Here is a 19,162-nt window from a genome sequence, read left to right as displayed (position 1 = left end):
AGCTAGAGAACACTGGAATAATATCTTTAAAGTTCTGAGAGGAAATAACTGGTACACCAGAATTCTATACCCAGCTAAACTCACATAGAATATTGAGGATAGGATAAAAACATGTTCAGCCAGTCAAAAGAGTGAGAATGTATCTCTCAGTGACTCTTTCTGAAAGCATCATTAAGTGTAGTAACTCAATAAGAAGGAAATTGGAATCGGAAGAAATAAATGGAATGCAAGAATCAGTGGTGCTCAAGTAAGCAAAGCAGGTTTCCTGGGGGAAAAGAGAGTGAAAAAGCTGGAGGTTTCGCAAGTGTGGTCATGGATCTGTATATTTAGGCTTAATATTTCATAGGTGGAGGAGTCCTGTGTGCTGATAAATTTCATGTAGCCTCAAGGGTGGTTGACTAGAGTGAGCAGCATGAAGATCATTTGATCCCAGAAAGTCAAGAAGTTTTGAAACTAAGATATGGGAGGGACCACATATTATACTGATGATTTTCCTCCACTGCATCCCAAATAGATTCTCTAATCTTCTCTCAGTGCTGCTTTGGATATGTAAGACTGACCCCTATGAACTGTGTCCTGCAGGTGTCCTTGCTAGCTGGCTTTACGTGGAGTTTGACAAATTGGAGTCACTGGCCAAAAATCAGTGTGTGTGAAAGAGAGAACAGAGTTCCTTCACATTCTCTCCCTGCTTCAGCATTGCTTCTCTAGTAGCATATGTGTCTCTCCATGACTAGAGTTCCCACTAATGGCCCCTTTTCCATGGATCCAGCTCTCACTGGGCTCAGATAACTCTTTCTTCTTCTTGCATTTTGACCCTATGAATAACAGATTTTTACCCCACTGATTTCTAGATAATATCAGGAGATAATTCTCCACGGTTCTCTCATGTTTTTGTACATCTTGTGAGTAAGGTACCAAATGCCCTTTTGTTGCTGATGATCTTTTCAAAGATGTTTGTATACCGAATAGTCTTGGAAAGTGAAGATAGTGTCTCTCTCTGGAGCAAAAGGCAGTCATACTCACTGTCCAGTGTAATGAAGATAACGTCTTCCTCTGAAGCAAAGGGCAGACATGCCTACTGCCCATTATAAAAGATTGCGTTTCCTAACTCAGGGTTTCCTGGCCTGTAATTCAACCCATCACAAGTGCAGTTGTTATCTGGCCCCCTTCGTGTCACTCTGGGGGAGTTGAGGCTTAGATAACCAAAACAAAAATGCTGATGCTCTTGCTACTGTTATTGCTATGTGTAGTCAACTATCCTTCATCTTTGATCCAGGAGTGTCATGTCTTCAATCACTGCCCATGAAGCTGTAACAGGCTATCTCATTAGCTTTCAAATAGGGTAAAATCTCAAATCCCTAACAGTTCTTGACAGGTACCTTGGCATCTCTTCTTTGTTCCCTTAAACCCAACAGTACTTCTAAAGATAGTTCTTTCACAAAACCCGTCTCATTGAATTCTATTTCCTGCTGGGCTCCTGTCTGATATATCTAGATAGTTTGAAATCTCTCTGGTCAGTTAATTTACGACAAAGGAGGCAAGAATATACAATGGAGAAAATACAGGTTCTTCAATAAGTGGTACTGGGAAAAGTGGGCAGCTACATGTAAAAGAATGAAATTAGAACATTTTCTAACCCCATACACAGAAACAAACTAAAAATGGATTAAAGACCTAAATGTAAGACTGGATACCATAAAACTCCTAGAGGGAAACATAGGCAGAACACTCTTTGACATAAATCACAGCAATATCTTTTTGGATCCATCACCTAGAGTAGTGGAAATAAAAACAAAAATAAATCAATGGGACCTAATTAAACTTAAGAGCTTTTGCACAGCAAAGGAAACCATAAACAAAACAAACAGACAACCTACGGGGGATGGGGGGGAGGAAGAGGAGCTTGTTTTCTAGTGTGATATTTACCTAGCGATAATAAACTGAAAATCTTTTGCAAAAAAAAAAAAAAAAACGACAACCTACAGAATGGGAAAAAATATTTGCAAATGATGCGACCAAGAAGAGATTAATCTCCAAAATATCCAAATAGTTCATACAGCTCAATATCAAAAAACCAAACAACCCAGTCAAAAAATAGACAGAAGTTCTAAATAGACATCTCCAAATAAGACATACAGATGGCCAAAGGCACATGAAAATATGCTGAACCTTGCTAGTTAATAGAGAAAGGCAAATCAAAACTACGATGAGTTATCACCTCACACTGGTCAGAATGGCCATCATGAAAAAGTCTACAAATAAATGCTGGAGAGGGTGTGGAGAAAAAGGAACCCTGCTACACTGTTTGTGAGAATGTAAACTGGTACAGCCACTATGGAGGACAGTATGGATGTTCCTTACAAAACTAAAAAATAGAGCAATCCCACTCCTGGGCTTATATCCAGAGAAAACCATAGCTGAAAAGACATGCACCCCAATTTTTGCATCAATATCCTTAAGGGATGTGGGTTTGTAGTTTTCTTTAGTATCTTTTTTTGGCTTTGATATCAGGGTAATGATAGCCTCATAGCATGAGTTAGGAAGTATTCCCTCCTCTTCAATTTTTGTGAAGAATTTAAGAAGGACGTGTGTTAATTTTTCTTAAGTGTTTGGAGAATTCACCAGTGAGCCATCTGATCTTGGGCTTTTCTTTGTTGAGAGATTTTTAAAAAAATAAATTTATTTATTTATTTATTTTTATTTTTGGCTGCATTGGGTCTTCATTGGGTCTTCGTTGCTGTGCGTGGGCTTTCTCTAGTTGCAGTGAGTGGGGGCTACTCTTCGTTGTAGTGTGCAGGCTTCTCATCGCAGTGGCTTCTCTTGTTGTGGAGCACGGGCTTTAGGCACATGGGCTTCAGTAGTTGTGGCATGCAGGCTCAGTAGTTGTGGCTCATGGGCCTTAGAGCACAGGCTCAGTAGTTGTGGTGCATGGACTTAGTTGCTTTGTGGCATGTGGGATCTTCCTGGATTAAGGCTTGAACCCGCGTCCCCTGAATTGGCAGGTGGATTCTTAACCACGGTGCCACCAGGGAAGGCCTCTTTGTTGAGAGTTTTTGATTACTGATTCAATCTTCTTACTAATTATGGATCTATTCAGATTTTCTCTTTCTTCATGAGTCAGTTTTGGTAGGTTGTATGTTTCTAGGAATTTGTCCACTTTATCTAGATTATCCAGTGTGTTGGCATACAATTATTCATAGTATTCTCTTATAATCCTTTTTATCTCTGTAAAGTCAATAGTAATGTCTTTTCCCCCCAACCTTATTTAGTAATTTGAGTTTTCTCTTTTTTGTCTTATCCAATCTAGCTAAAGAGTTGTCAATTTTACTGATTTTTTTCAAAACATAAACTTTTAGTTTTGTTGATTTTCTCTATTTTTTTTATTCTCTATTTTTCTCCACTCTAATCTTTATTATTTCCTTCTGTCTGTTAGTGTTGAGCTTCCCTGTTTGTCTTTTCTAGTTCTCTTAAGGTATAAGTTAGGTTATTGATTTCAGATCTTTCTCCTTTTTTTAATGTAAATTTTTACGGCTGCAAATTTCCCTTTTTTTTTTTTTTTTGCGGTATGCGGGCCTCTCACTGTTGTGGCCTCTTCTGTTGCGGAGCACAGGCTCCGGACACACAGGCTCAGTGGCCATGGCTCACGGGCCCAGCTGCTCCATGGCATGTGGGATCCTCCTGGACCGGGGCACGAACCCATGTCCCCTGCATCGGCAAGCAGACTCTCAACCACTGAGCCACCAGGGAAGCCCAAATTTTCCTTTTAATACTACTTTTTCTGCATCCCACAAATTTTGATATGTTGTGTTTTTATTTTCATTTTTATCAAGGTATTTTCTAATTTCTAATTTCTCTTCTTTAACCCTTTGGATATTTAAGAGTATGTTGTTTAATTTCCACATATTTTTGAATTTTCTAATTTCTCTTCTAGTTTGATAGGAAGATACTCTGCATGACTTCAATCTTTTTAAATTTATTAAGAATTGTTTTGTCATCTAACGTATGGTCTATCTTGGAGAATGTTCCATGTGCACTTGAGAAAAGTGTATTCTGTTGTTGCTAGAGTTTTCTGTATATATATGTATATATAAAAATATATATTTAGTTTATGGTGTTGTTTAAGCCCTCTATTCCTTATTAATCTTATGTCTGGTTGTTCTATTCATTACTGAAGGTAGGGTTTGTAGTGTCCAACTTTTTTTTTTTTTTTTTTTTTTTGGTGGTACGTGGGCCTCTCTCACTGTTGTGGCCTCTCCTGTTGCAGAGCACAGGCTCTGGACGCTCAGGCTCAGTGGCCATGGCTCACGGGCCTAGCCACTCTGTGGCATGTGGAATCTTCCTGGACCGGGGCACGAACTCATGTCCCCTGCATCGGCAGGCGGACTCTCAACCACTGCGCCACCAGGGAAGCCCTGTCCAACTATTTTTGAAGGACTGTTTCTCCTTTCAATTCTGTCAAGGTTTTCTGCATATAGTCTTTGGCTCTGCTGTTTGGTGCATCTATGCTTATAATTATTATATCTTCCTGATGAATTGACCCTTTTATAGATATATAATATCTTATATAGTCCTTATTTGTCTCTTGTAACAGTCTTTGACTTAATGTCTATTTTGTCTAACTAGTATAGCCACCCTAGCACTCTTTGGATTATTGTTTGCATGGGGTATCTTCTTCCACCTTTTTACTTTCCGCCCATTTGTGTTTTTGGATATAAAGTGAATCTGTTTTAGACATTATATAGTTGGATCGTGTTTTTAAATCAGTTCTGCCAGTCTTTGCCTTTTGATAGAAGAGTTTAATCCATTTACATCTAAAGCAGTTACTGACAATGAAGGACTTTTTTCCATCGTTTTGCTATTTGGTTTTTGTATGTCTGTTAGCTTTTTTGTTCCTCATTTACTCCATTATTGCTTTCTTCTGTGTTTTGTTGATTTTTTTGTAGTCACACATTTTGATTCCCTTCTCATTTCCTTTTGTATATATTCTCTAGCTATATTTTTGTGGCTATAATCATGATCACATTTAACATCCTAAATTTATAACAACCTAATTTGAACTGACACCAGCTTAATTACAACTGCATACCAAAACTCTACTCCTACATAGCTCTGTCTTCCCCTGCCACTTTATGTTATTGATGTCACAAATTACATCTTTATCTATTATGTGCCTATACTAGTTTCCTAATGCTACTCTAAAAAGTAGCACAAATTGGGTCACTTAAATAAGAGAACTTTATTGTCTCACAGGTATGGAGGCTAGAAGTCTGAGATCAACATGTTAGCAAGTTGCTATCTTTTGAGGCTGTGAGAGAGAATCTGTTCCAAGCCTCTTACTTAGCTTTAGGTGGTCTCCTGACAATCTTTGTTGCTCCTTGGCTTGTAGAAACATCACCCTGATCTCTGCCTTCATCTTCATATAGCATTCTCCCTGTATGCCTCTCTCAATTTCCCCCTTTTTATTAGGACAGCAGTCATATTGGATTAGGGGTCCACCCATTCCAGTATGACCTCATCTTAACTAATTGTATCTGCAATGACCTTATGTCCAAATAAGATCACATTCTGAGGTACTGAGGGTTAGGACTTCAACTATTAATTGGTGGTGGTGGGGGGACATAATACCACCCATAACAGTGCCCAATAACATAGCTCTATAATTATTCTTTATGCATTTTTTCTTTTAAACCCTTTATCAGAGACCTTTATTTCTTCATACAACTTCAATTTACTAAATAACATCCTTTCATTTTAAGCTGAAGGACTCCCTTTAGCATTTCTGGTAGGGCAAGCCTGGTGGTAATCAGTTTCCTCAGCTTTTGTTTATCTAGGAATGTCTTAATTTTTCCTTTATTTTTGAAGGAAAGTTTTGCCAGCTATAGAATTCTTGGTTGACAGGTTTATCTTTCAGTACTTTAAAGATTTTATCCCATGTCTTTCTGGCCTCCAGGGTTTGTTGTGCAAAATTGGCTGATATTGTTATTGAGAATCCCTAGTACATGATGATGATTCACTTTTCTCTTGCTGCTTTTAAGACTCTCTCTTTATCTTTGGACAGTTTGCTTTTATGTCTTGGTTGGGTCTTTTTGAGTTTATCCTGCTTGGAGTCCATCAGGCTTCTTACAATTGTAGGTTTATTTATTTCATCAAAGTTGAGATGTTTTGCCATTATTTCTTCAAATAGTCTCCACCCCCCTCTTGTCTCTTTTGGGACTCTCATAATGTGTATGTTGGTATACTTCATGATCCCTTAGTTCACTTTTCTTCATTGTTTTTGTTTCTGCACCTCAGACTCTATGATTTTGATTGTCTTATTTTCAAGCTCTCTGATTCTTTCTTCTCTTTGCTCAAATCTGCTGTTGAATCCCTCCAGTGAAATTTTCATTTCAATTATTGTAATTTTCAGCTCCACAATTTCTGTTTGGTTCCTTTTTATAATTTCTGTTGATATTTTATCTATACGTGATTTTTCCTGGTTTCCATTATTTCCTTATCCATGTTTTCCTTTCGGTCTTTGAGCATATTTAAGTTTTATCTAGTAAGTATGATGTCTGGGCTTCCTCAGGAATGGTTTCTGTGAATTGATTTTGTTCCTTTGAATGTTTGCCTGTTTCTGTCTATGCCTTGCAATATTCTTTTGCTGAAAATTGGATATTTAACTATTATAATATGGTAACTCTGGGGACCTCCCTGGTGGTCCAGTGGTTAAGACTCCATGCTTCCACTGTAGGGGTGCAGGTTCAGTCCCTGGATGGGGAACTAATATCCCATATGCCAGGGGCATGGCCAAATATATATATATGATGACTCTGGAAATCACATTCTTCCCCTTTCCCAGGGTTTGCTGGTTTTGTTGTTGCTATTGTTGTTGAAGGCTGTAATAGTCTGTTTGTTTTGAGTGATTTCCTAACTATTTTTGCAGAGGCTATTGCTGGTCAGATGTGATCACTGAAGTCTCTGTTCCTTTAGCTCATATTCAGCTCAAAATCAGATGTTTTGGTAGAAATTTTCTTGAGTGCCAGGAACTCTTCCAGTGTTTGCAGATTGGCTCTGTACTAGGGCATTCCTTCAGTACTTAGCTAGGCTAGTTCTGAGGCTAGCAATCAGTCTGAGGTAAAATCTTAAGGTCTTCTCAGCAATTTTCTGAGCATGCATCTTGCCTGGGTGTGCATATGGCTTCCTAAATCCCCCCATATTTTTGGCTGCTTTCAAATGTCCTAGATTCCCAGTCTTACCCCAGATTTTCCTCTGCACCTTAGAAGGTCTACTGTATGTTTCCACCTATGATTTCTTGCTCCAGGAGTCTGTGGGGCTATAGTCATTTGCAAGTTTTATGAGTAGTGTCCACCACTTTTACTACCTGACTTCTGAGTTAGACATAACAGAGACAGGCTCTTGTGTCAGTCCTTCAGGTATCCACCAGACAGTTTAAATGTACACAGTAATTTGCAAATAATTTCTGCTCTGCTTCTCCTAGTTTGAGGAATGATACTAGAAACCAGGTTGCCACCACTTCAAGACCAAAACCACTGCCATGCTGGGGAAAGGTGGAGTAAGGGTAACTAAAAATGCCACAGAACTTTCCTACCATTTTGAAGATGGCTTTTTCTTTTCTTTTTTTACATTTATTTTATTATTGGCTGCATTTGGTCTTTGTTGCTGCATGCGCACTTTCTCTAGTTGCGGCGAGCAGGGGCTACTTTTTCTTGTAGTGCACGGGCTTCTCACTGTGGTGGCTTCTCTTGTTGCAGAGCACGGGCTCTAGGCCCACGGGCTTCAGTAGTTGTAGCTCGCAGGCTCTAGAGTGCAGGCTCAGTAGTTGTGGTGCACGGACTTAGTTGCTCCACGGCATGTGGGATCTTCCCAGACCAGGGCTTGAACCCGTGTCCCCTGCATTGGCAGGTGGATTCTTAACCACTGCGCCACCAGGGAAGCCCCAAGATGGCTTTTTCTTGATTGGGTATTTGTTTGGTGGCTCAAAACTTTGAGTGTCTTCCAGAGCTCCAGTAAGATTGGTTCAGACAGTTTCTGCCTTAAAAAAAAAAAAACATTTCTGTTGGGGAATGAAAAGTTGGAGCTTCCTAGGCTGCCATTTTGCTGAAGTCTTTTCTTTAACCTTGTTTTGCCTTCACTTGGACTTTCACCAAAGAGCATCAGAGCACTTGGCATGTAACCTAAGTGAAGGTGTGTGTAGTTACTAAAAAATGGTGGAGCAAAGACACTCTGAGCCACTGTAAGGAGGCTTGGAATAGGAACTTGCTTGGAGAGTTGAAATTTTATAGATGAGGAATCCACTAGGTTATTGGATGACAGTTGAGAACAGATAAGCTTATGAAATGAACTTCTGTCCAGGTAGTAAATTGCTCAGGGAGTTGGTGCTTGCTGACAGTGTGGGACAGCTGCAGTTACATGCTGCAAATGGTTGGCTCTGATTTCTGGATGCATATTAATTCCAGCTCATGAAGGGTCTTGAGCAATGCCAAAAATGACCAAGTAGAAGAAAATGTGAAGATCATGATATGGCTGCTTCTAGTGCTCAATTAGATCCTCCCCTCAGAGCTCAGAGAATCTAATTCAGTTCATTCCTAATGGTAGCTGTCATATCAGCTTGTCCTAACGCTGACTGTGGTTCACAGCTCTATCTCAGAAGTGACTTGGGAGGAAAGCCTTTAGTAATTGTCTTCACCTCTCCATTTCTTCACTCTTTCTCCTATCATTAGTATCCCCTGCCTCTCCTGTCCTTTTTCTTCTCTGCCTACTTATCCTCCTTTGCCTCCTACTACCTCAGTGAAAATATGTTCCAGTCTGCTAAATGAATTCACATTAAGGTGCACATAGCCAATAAGACTCGAGTGTAAACCTGTCCAGGGGCTGTTTGCATTTTAACAGAAGACTGTATTTCAAGCTAAACGAAAACATTTCTAATTGTGAAGCTCTAAGTATTAGCTGTTCCAGGGCTTCCCTGGTGGCGCAGTGGTTGAGAGTCTGCCTGCCGATGCGGGGGGCGCGGGTTCGTGTCCCGGTCTGGGAGGATCCCATGTACCGCGGAGCGGCTGGGCCCGTGGGTCATGGCCGCTGGGCCTGCGCGTCTGGAGGGTGTGCTCTGAAACGGGGGAGGCCACAGCGGTGGGAGGCCCGCGTACCGCAAAAAAAAAAAAAAAAAAAAAGTATTAGCTGTTCCATAGGAAAGAGAATTTTTAGAGGACCTGGTTCTAACTCAGAATGTTTTTAAGGTATACTCTACTCTAGATAGTATAAAGAAATTCCCAATTATAAAGGGACTTTAGAAAATCAAATTTCTCCTCGCAATATGAAAAGATGCTCTGAGGCTGATTTGAGTGTGACATTATTGGATAATGAGCTTTTACACCTTTCCAGCCAAAGATACCAAGGATAAAGCCAAAACCTTGATCATATTGAGAAGTCAGGTCAGGGAGATTTTCACCTTGCTACAGGAAAAGAAAGGCTGATGAGGAGGAATAGAACAGATTTAATTTAGAATCTTAACTGTTTTAGAAGATAGTAAGCAGCCTCCATACATTAATATGGCCTTTCTTCCCTGTCATCACCAGAAAATCTTTGGGATACAGTACACAAAGTGAGGAGCTGCCAGCGCTGGAAGGACGGGTCCCAGAAGGTAAGAGCAAAGAGTGGGAAGCACATTAACACTGATTGAATTTAACCTCTACCAGCCTCTGTTTCTTCCTCTGTAATGTGGGAACAGTAATATCTATTGAAGAAGGTTAGAACTCTTTTGACTGCAAATTATAAGAAGCCATATTGAACACATTAACATAAGTTAAAAATAAAAAAAGGAATTTGTAGGCTTTTATTCCTGGTTGTCCAAGGGCATTGGCTTTTGGGCAAGGCTGGATCCAAAGACCCAAATGATGCCTTTAAAACTTTTTGGCTCTCCATTTCTTAGCTCTGCTTGTTTTTGTTTGGCTTTTTCTCAGATAGTTTTAATTTATGTGTCAGTTAAGAAGATCTAAAGAACTTATCTCCCAGCTTAACAATTCCAACAGAAAATCTTTTTCAAATGTCATTCCCAAGGAAGATTATATTGCCTTGCTCAGGTCAGATGTCCAAACCCTAGCCTATTACCATGTGTTGGGATTTTTGGATTGGCCAGCCTAGGTTGCATATATAACACAGTATTTGGCCAGTGTACCATAATTGACTGTCTGTCCAGGATCACTTTGTATGAAGGGGGAGTTCCCTAAAGGATTCAAGAGACAGAGGATGGGAGAGTATGCTGGGCATGAAAATATGGTAGCTATTATAATCTACCAAGCCTACCACTATAGGTTAAAGAATCAAATGAGCAGACACAGGGAAGCTGTTTATAAACTATAATCATGATTAAAACATCATTCAAATAATGATAAATACCATGTTCATTAAAATCAAGAAAGCTTCATCATATAATGATGGCTTTACAAATCAGTGGGAAAAGATGGACTATTCAACACCTCTTGTGAGATAACTGGATGGAAAAACTGCATGTAGGAGCCGCACCTCCCACCATACACTAGTGTATACTCTAAATGGATTAAAGATTTAAACATAAAAGTGAAACCATAGAAGTGTCAGAAGAAAACATGGTAAAACTCTTTTATAATCTTGGAATGGGGAAAGTCTTCCTAACTGTTACTTAATATTCTGAACTCATAAATAATATGACTGATAAATAAAACTACATCAAAATGAAACCTTTGCATGATGAAAAACATCATTGAAAAAAAAAGTCAAAAGGCAGAAAATAAATAGAATAAAAGGCAGTGGGGTGTTGGAGATGGCCTGCACTGGCTCACAGGAGCTGTTTATTAAATTTTAGAAATTTTGCAAGCTGGTTGTCAACCACAGCCATTATTTAAAATTAAGTTATACAAACTTATAATTAAATAAAGAATGATACAAAGGTAATATATGCTCAAAGACTCATCACTCTAATTGTTTAACTACATTTTGCTATCATCCATGCTCTTGGAGTGATTTACATCTGTTGTGTCTGTATCATGGAGATATTACATAATGGCCTGGTGTTGCACGTTTCTCCCCAACTCCACATTTAGTGATGTCATGTTGGTAGCTTGAAATTGGCTGTGGTGGGAATATTTAATCATGAAACTTGGCAAATGCTATAAACCAGGATTTATTTTCCCCAGAGACCATTACTAAACACTAACCAACACACCACTGGAAAAAAATTTTGAAACTCACATTACAGAGAAAGGGCTAATCTCCCTATATGTATTGTGCTTCTTATAAGCCAAGTATACAAAGACGATTAACCTAACAGAAACATAAGAAAGGTATGAAGTATCCATTCATAGAAATAAAGAGGTGCTCTGTGTCACAAGAGAAATGCAAATAAAAACCATACTGAGATATTATTTTTTACTTACTAGATTAACAAAACTCTAAGTTTGATAAAACTCTGTTGGCAAGGTGGTGGGGAGACAGACATTTTTTTTTTTTACATTGCTGGTGAGGACTTAAATTTACATAACCCCTTTGGAAGGCAATTTGGCAATATGTATATAAAATTACCAAGACGTAAACTATTTGACCTAGCAATCCTATCTCTGGAAATTTATACTATTATATAGTATAGAGTGCTGTTTTTTTTTTTTTTTTTTTTTTTTTTTTTTTTTTTGCTGTACGCGGGCCTCTCACTGTTGTGGCCTCTCCTGTTGCAGAGCACAGGCTCCGGACACACAGGCTCAGCGGCCATGGTTCACGGGCCCAGCCGCTCCGCGGCATGTGGGATCTTCCCAGACCGGGGCACAAACCTGTGTCCCCTGCATCGGCAGGCAGACTCTCAACCACTGCACCACTAGGGAAGCCCAGTATAGAGTGCTTTTGTTTTTTAATAGCAAAAGATTGGAGACAACAAAAGTGTCCATCCACATGGGCTGGTTTAATAAACTGTGGAACATTTAAATAGTAGAATTGACTGGAACTGTAAAAAAAAAAAAAAAAAATTGAAGACACCAAATCGAACTTGAAGAATCTCCGAATTATATCTTTCCCTTCCATTTTATTGAGAAACAACTGACATAACATTGTATTAGTTTAAGATGTACAACATAATGATTTGACGTACATATGTATTGCAGAATAATCACCACAATAGATTTAGTTAACATCCATCACCTCACATAGTTACAATTATTTTTTCTTGTGATGGGAACTTTTAAGATCTACTCTCTTAGCAACTTTCCAATGTACAATACAGTATTGTTAACTATAGTCACCATGCTATATGTTCTATCTCTAGAACTTACTTATTTTAGAACTAGAAGTTTGTACCTTTTGACTGCCTTCACCCCAGTTTCTCCCTCCTGCCCCCAGCCTCTAGCAACCACCAACCTCTTCTCTGTTTCTATGAGTATGACTTTTTTTTTAGATTTCCCATATAAATGAGATCATGCAGTATTTGTCTTTCCTGTCTGACTTATTTCACTTAGCATGATGCCCTCAAGGTCCATCCATGTTATCACAAATGGCAGCATTTCCTTCTCTTTTATGGTAGAATAATATTCTATTGTATAAATATACCACATTACCCATTCATCAACTTATATTATTGAATGAAAAAAAGCAAGGTTAATATCAGAGTAGATAGTATGTTATCTTTTGCATAATAAAATAAAAATATAGTTGTATTTGATTTGCATAAACAAAGTCTGGAAGGAAAGTAATAAAAATGGTTACAGGACATGGTTGCTGGGTGGGAACCAGTCAGGCAGAGAATAGGGTAAGAACAAGGCCTTGTGTTACCTTTTTACACTAAAATGAATGTTGAACTATGTCAACATACTACCTTTTTACAAAATTAAATGACAGGAAACAAATAAAAACTTCACTGAAGAGCACCTGACATTCAATAAGAAGTTACTGAGTGCCTATCATGTGGCAGGCACTGTTCTAGGAGCTGCACCCAGAAGGTAGCACCATTTCATGTAAGTTGTGATGTGAAGCCGAAGAGTTCGTGATTGTCCTCAGCCACATAAACCACTCTTCAGATGCCACATCTTCCATTATGTCAGTCCAACGGTTTTCTCTTGTCCCATTAGTCTCATATCCATGACCTCAACAGGGTCAAACTATCCCCAGGCCATTCAGGTCTAGCAACAATTTAATGTTTATGTTCTTTTCCGTGTAGATCCTCTGTTTTCACATCTTGGTCATCTTTCTTTTCTTTTTTTTTTAAACTCATTTTATTGAAATATAGTTGATTTACAACGCTGTGGTAGTTTCTGCTGTACAGCAAATTGATGCAGTTATACACATATATATTCTTTTTCATGTTCTTTTCCATTATGGTTTGTTACAGGATATTGAATACAGTTCCCTGTGCTATACAGTAGGACCTTGTTGTTTATTCATCCTATATATAGGACATCTTTCTTCTTGACTATGTTGTTTAATGTACTCAGTGGAATATGACATTTTAAAAGTTCAGGTCTTTAATTTTGTGGACAGTGAACAAAATAGACAAAAATCCCAGTGGATTTACATTCTAGTGGTGATCAGGGAAGGGCTTTCTGAGGAGGTAATGCTGAGCACAGACATGAGAGATATGAGGGAGTGTGCCTTGTCAGTATCTGGGGTTATGCTTGTCCGTTCATAATAATTACCATTATCGCTGCCCTCAAGGAGATTGCAAAACATTACATGTGCATATGCACATGCCCACACACACACACACACACACACACACACGCTCATATTTACCATTATTTATGAGCACAATAACGCTGCCAAACCACCTAATGGCTGTGTCCTGTCAATGCCATAATATCTGGTAATGACGATGGGTTTGAATGGAGCGAACCTCTTTTTGTCTCTTGTCTGGCCCCAGTAAGCAAGGACACAGTCCACATTTGCTAAGCCTCTGGCTTAGATTGAGGGGTAAACCTCTGATTGTGGGGGCTTAATTCTCTTTCCAAATGAAGCTAAATGTTCCACAAAATTAAAGCCTTGACCTTTTAATATCATATCCTACGAACCAGAGTAAATAACACCCTCGAAAAGAAAGACATCTGAGATATGAAAACACATCAGAGAACATACAGAGAAAAACAAAACATTAAATTATTACTAGACCTTAAGGGCCATGGGGGATATTTTTACCATGCTGAGGTCATAGGTATGAGCCTGGATTGGATAAGAGACAACAGTTGGGTGGAATTTGAAGAGTGGTTCATGCATGTTTGAAGATACAAATTCTTTAGCTTTACATAACAACTTAACATAAGCTGGTGCCTGTTTCCTGGGTTCCTGTAGTACTTGTCCTCTCTTTTACCCCAGCTCCTACTGCATTTTTTCCCTTTTTTATAATTGTTTCCTAGGTGGTGAGACCCTTAGAGGGGAGTACTGTGCATATTTCCTTCACATCCCCAGCACCTAGCACAGCCAGCCCTGACATTTAGAAGCTTTTAATAGGTGTTTGTTGAAAGACTGATAGAGACATGCCCTGTGAAGCAAGACACTGGATAACATTGTAGATATGGCTTTGGCCTGGGGGATTTGGAGTCCAAAGGCCTGCTTTGTTTTCCAGTTAGGTGGGCTGATACACGGCTGGGTGTTTTGGTAACTGTTAAGATGTCCTGCTCCCATTTAGCTTGTTCCCTGCATGCACAAGCAAGGCAGCTGGCTCAGCACAGCCATCTGTGACAGTTCTCAGGTCCCTGCCAGCCGGGTAGGCTCTCCCATCAATCTGTCCCAGAGTCTCCCACACCCTGTGATCCGACGGTAATTCAATCCTCTTCCACAGATTCCTCTGATCTCCCGCCCTGCCTTCTCCTCACCTCTTTCCCTTGCTGTCTGAGCTGCAGACTTCGGCAGCCATGTGGACTAAAGGAAAAGTGAGTTCATCCACAGAGCATGTGCCTGGGCGGCCAAGGCCCCCAGGTTTGAATAAAATGACCCAATCTATTTGGCATTCCCTGGGCAGTCACATAGGGACATGTCCATTCTGGGATGTCCCTCAGCAGGGCAGATGCTGCCTCAGCCAGACTGGCCAAGAGTCCTTGAGTGGGGTTCCTGGTGGGAGGCACAGGAGATCAAAGCCCGCCTCCCTCCCACGCCCATTCTACTAACACTGATTTTGCCTTAATAATGAGTTCCCAACAGGAATTTCGGTTCCCAATTCCATTTGGATTCTTCCCAAATAGAAATCCTTCACCTGGTCTATAGCTGCAAATTTAAAAGACTCCAAATTGTGGCTTTCATAAACAACAGACTATTTTATTTCTAAGGGGTAAAGAATTGGCCCTGGCTAATGAGTTATATTCCGATGTACAATGCCCTCTGATTGTGTATTATATATTAGCACTCTGGACTTGAAAGAGACAATTGTGTAATGTTTGCCCATTAATTGAGAATAATCATCTCAGCTGCACAGTACTGCATACCAACCAAGCGTGTCATTCTTATATCCAACAGCTTTTAATTGTTGTGTTGCCCTTTAACGACAACGTTTCTCAGAGTTTGGAGAACAAAAACAGAGACCTACCTAAATATCAGCTCCTTCTCACCCTGAGAGAAAAGAATCTATTTAGATGGAAAGGATTTGAGTTGTCTAATCCCCAGGGAGTGATCATGCCTTAGCAATTTCTATTATCCATCAAGTCTAAATGCTAAGGTCATGGGATTGCTTCTTCCTAATAAAGTTAGGAAATGTATCAGACAAGAAAGGGGCTTACATGATTATACAGTAAGTTGAAGTCTAAAATAGAAGTGCCTTAAAACTCATTGTCAGAACCTTTTTGAATGCAAGTACCAGAAATTTTAACTCAAACTATCTTAAGTAAAAAAAAGTTGTTGGCTCACATAACTGAAAATTCCCAGGATGGAACTGCTTCAGCATGTCTCGATTCCAGGGCTCAAAGTTCCTTTGAGCTTTGATCCCATGTTCCCCATATCTCAGCCTTTCTCTCCTCTGTTGCTGCGTTCTCAGGTGGGCCCTCCCTTCCTCTGGCAAGAGGGCAGCTGGCGGCTCAGCTCCAGGCTCACCGCTCTAGTGAAAAGTCCCAAGGTGGAATTTCATTGGACCAACTTGGGTCATACTCCTTATTCAGAACCAGTCATGGTGGCCGGGGGGAAAGGAGTATGCCGATTGGCCGGGCCTTGGTCACACTCAGCCCTGGAGGTGAAGGGCAGGGTCAGATCCATCAACCTGAGCTACATGAACTGCCACTAGAAGGTGGTGATGATTCTCTAAGAAAAAACAGTCACTGCTACCAGAAAAATGGAACTGAATGCTGAACAAACAAGAACTGAGGCACTATCCCCTCATCTCAACCTCACGGATGAATGTTTTGTAGGTTGGAAATTCAAGCCTCACATCTTCCACCAGAAGCCTGTCCATAAAAAAGATGACCATTTACCAAGTGCTGGACATTGTACAGAGTGTTTTACATGAATCCTCTCATTTAATCCTTATGGCTACCCTACCAGGCAGGTACGACGAACCCCCTTTCCTTAATAAGGGCATGGAGGCACAGGGAGGTTAAATGGCACACTCTAAGCCCACAACTGTTAAAGGGTGAGTGATTATGGAGCTCTGGCCTAACTCCAGAGCCCATGCTTGTTCTCCTTTTGTGTGTTTCCCAAACTTGCCCATTTACAAGACTTCTGGAGTGGTTATTAAAATGAAAATACAGGTTCCAGGCACCCACCCACATCCCACTCTGAGATTCTGATTTGGTAAGTCTGGGAGTCTCTTTTGTTAACAAGTGCGCTCAGGGACTCTTATGATCAGACTCACAGGTAAAGCCTGCACGTGGCTGCTGCCACTGCCAGCCCCTCTTCCTGCCTCTCCCTTTCCCCGCAGAGGCTCTGCGCAGACCGCTTTAGCTGCTGGTCATGTTCAGTCCACTCTCTAGTGCGGTGGTCTCCAAAGATGGGGTGCATAAGAGGTTCCACTGGTGTATGGGAGGCAATATTTTTCCTTTCTCTTCAATTTCTATTTAATTTTTTCTAAAAAGAAAAAGAAATCCAGCTTTACTAAAATTTGATATCTAAATTGGCACTGGCACTCTCCCTCCATCATGAGCCCTGGGCTACCCATGCTACCTGAGGGGGCCTAAGAGGAGGGTGAGGGTTCCACGATGCAGAGGGAGAATGGCGCCCCACATTTGTTTGCTTCCCAGCGATTGAGACCTTATTGTACTAAGTGGAATTATAGGTTATATGACCCAGTCTCCTGTACCCCAAAGTCACCCCAAAGTCAGGCCCAGATGGTTTTGGAGACAAGTTTTACAAAGTCATCAACAAACATAGAATCCTTATATTATACCTGTTTCAGATGATAGAAAAGGGGGACAGCTCCCCAGATCTTTTTATGAAGTTAGTATAAGTTCGATACCAAAGCTGACAAGGACAAGACAAGATAATTATCTATTAACCACACTTAAGAATGTAGATGCAAGGTTCCTAGGTAAAATATTAGCAAATTTAATTCAGCAACGTAATAAAGATAATAAGTACTTCAAATGAGTAGGATCCATGGAGTACAGTTGTGCAGTGTCATCATTTGCCTCCTGCTCTTGTCCTTGTAAGCTGAATTGTGGACCAGTTCTTTCTTGCCACTGAATAAACGAAAACTCATTCACTTTTTTGGCCACTCCAACTAAAAAGTCCTTTGATCATGAGAAATGGTCTCAGTTTATGAATTAAGATATATAGTCCCAGGTAATAGTCAAAACTTCCAGCATCACAAAGTTGAAGCTTATCTTCATCCCCAGCCTGAGTCTGCAACAGGTGGAAAGCTTGCAGTGGGAATAGACAGCATGGTCTGCGTGCCATCTGTTTCCTCGACTAGATTTTCTCCTCCTCCCCTTGCACTCATTAGGTGGTCTCTGGCTCCTCTAGAATTGAAGCAGGGAAAGAGAGGGGAGCAAAAGGAAAGGTCCTACTGGCCCAGCCCTGTTATGAGCTGGTTATCAGACCACCCGGGACTGGGAGGAGGTTTAAAGCTGACTTTGTCTATCACGGAGGTCTTCTGTGGGCATTTTGGGGCACCTGCTGTTTCTGGGAATCTCTCATCCCCAATTTCATTCATATGGGACAGTGCATCTTTTCCACCGGGTTACTTAGCTTACCGTCAGCTCTAGTTCTTTATAGAAGCTGGCCCTCTTACATGGGTCTAAGATGATCCCACAAAGGCAAGTCTTTCCTATGGCCCACAACTGGCTCAGGGGAAATACCTCCACACTTTACTCAGATAAATTCTGGGGATGTGGGATCTCCCTAATGCCTCCCTTTGCTCCGTTGTCAGAGCAGCTACCAGCCAGATTTCTCAGACGTTAGACACAGTCTACAGTGTCCTTCAGGCTCCGGGAGACTCTGTGGAGGAGCAAGGAGCCAAGAACTGAGATTCCATTTCAAAAAAGAAGAGGTGGAAGTGAGAGAGTGGCGTGGACATATACACACTACCAAATGTAAAATAGATAGCTAGTGGGAAGCAGCCGCATAGCACAGGGAGATCAGCTTGGTGCTTTGTGACCACCTAGAGAGGTCGGATAAGGAGGGTGGGATGGAGACACAAGAGGGAGGAGATATGGGGATATATGTATACATATAGCTGTTTCACTTTGTTATACAGTAGCAACTAACACACCATTGTAAAGCAATTATACTCCATAAAGATGTTTTTAAAAAAAAGAAGAGTTGGGACTTGTTCTATGAGATATGAAGGCTTCTTTTAAAATAAAAGTTTTAGAAATTCGGACATAGTGGGATGGTGCAAGAATTGGAAAATGAATCAATGGAACAGGATAGGAAGCCCAGAAACACACTCACGCATATGTGGACACAATATGTAATAAATGTAGAATTATAAATAAATGGGAAAACAAAGACCGTTCAATAAATGGTGCTTGGAAAATTGATTATGTTTGTGGAAAAATGCAAAGTTGGATCCCTCTCTTACATCACAGGTGGGTTAAAACCCTAAAAGTAAAAAAACAAACAAACAAACAAAAAATACTTTAAACTTTTGTAAGAAAATACAGGTCTTTATGACCTTGTGTATAGAAAGATTTCTTAGGCTTTATACCAAAACCTTGAACCGTATAGGAAAAACTAAGGACCAAATTTTATTACATCGTATTAACAAAAAAACTTTCTGCCAAAACAAAAGATACCA

The 19,162-nt window shown here is 40.2% G+C and overlaps 1 long non-coding RNA gene across 2 annotated transcripts in view; it reads left to right on the top strand.

Moving 5' to 3' along the window:
* The window catches only part of LOC308619916, a 42,173-nt gene extending 23,229 nt beyond the window's left edge, over window positions 1-18,944 (top strand). Inside the window, exons 3-6 of one of the 2 annotated variants that reach the window (XR_014016273.1) lie at window positions 7,478-7,558; window positions 9,573-9,637; window positions 14,786-14,876; window positions 15,971-18,944. This is a non-coding gene — a long non-coding RNA (uncharacterized lncRNA). The remainder of the gene's footprint in view (window positions 1-7,477; window positions 7,559-9,572; window positions 9,638-14,785; window positions 14,877-15,970) is intronic. The other variant, XR_014016272.1, reaches the window with a different exon arrangement.
* The last annotated feature ends 218 nt before the right edge of the window (window positions 18,945-19,162 follow it).

Source organism: Mesoplodon bidens (genome assembly GCF_964165515.1).
Source record: "Mesoplodon bidens genome assembly, chromosome: 7".
Classification (NCBI taxonomy): Eukaryota; Metazoa; Chordata; class Mammalia; order Artiodactyla; family Ziphiidae; genus Mesoplodon; species Mesoplodon bidens.
This window is presented reverse-complemented; position numbering and strand designations above follow the sequence as displayed.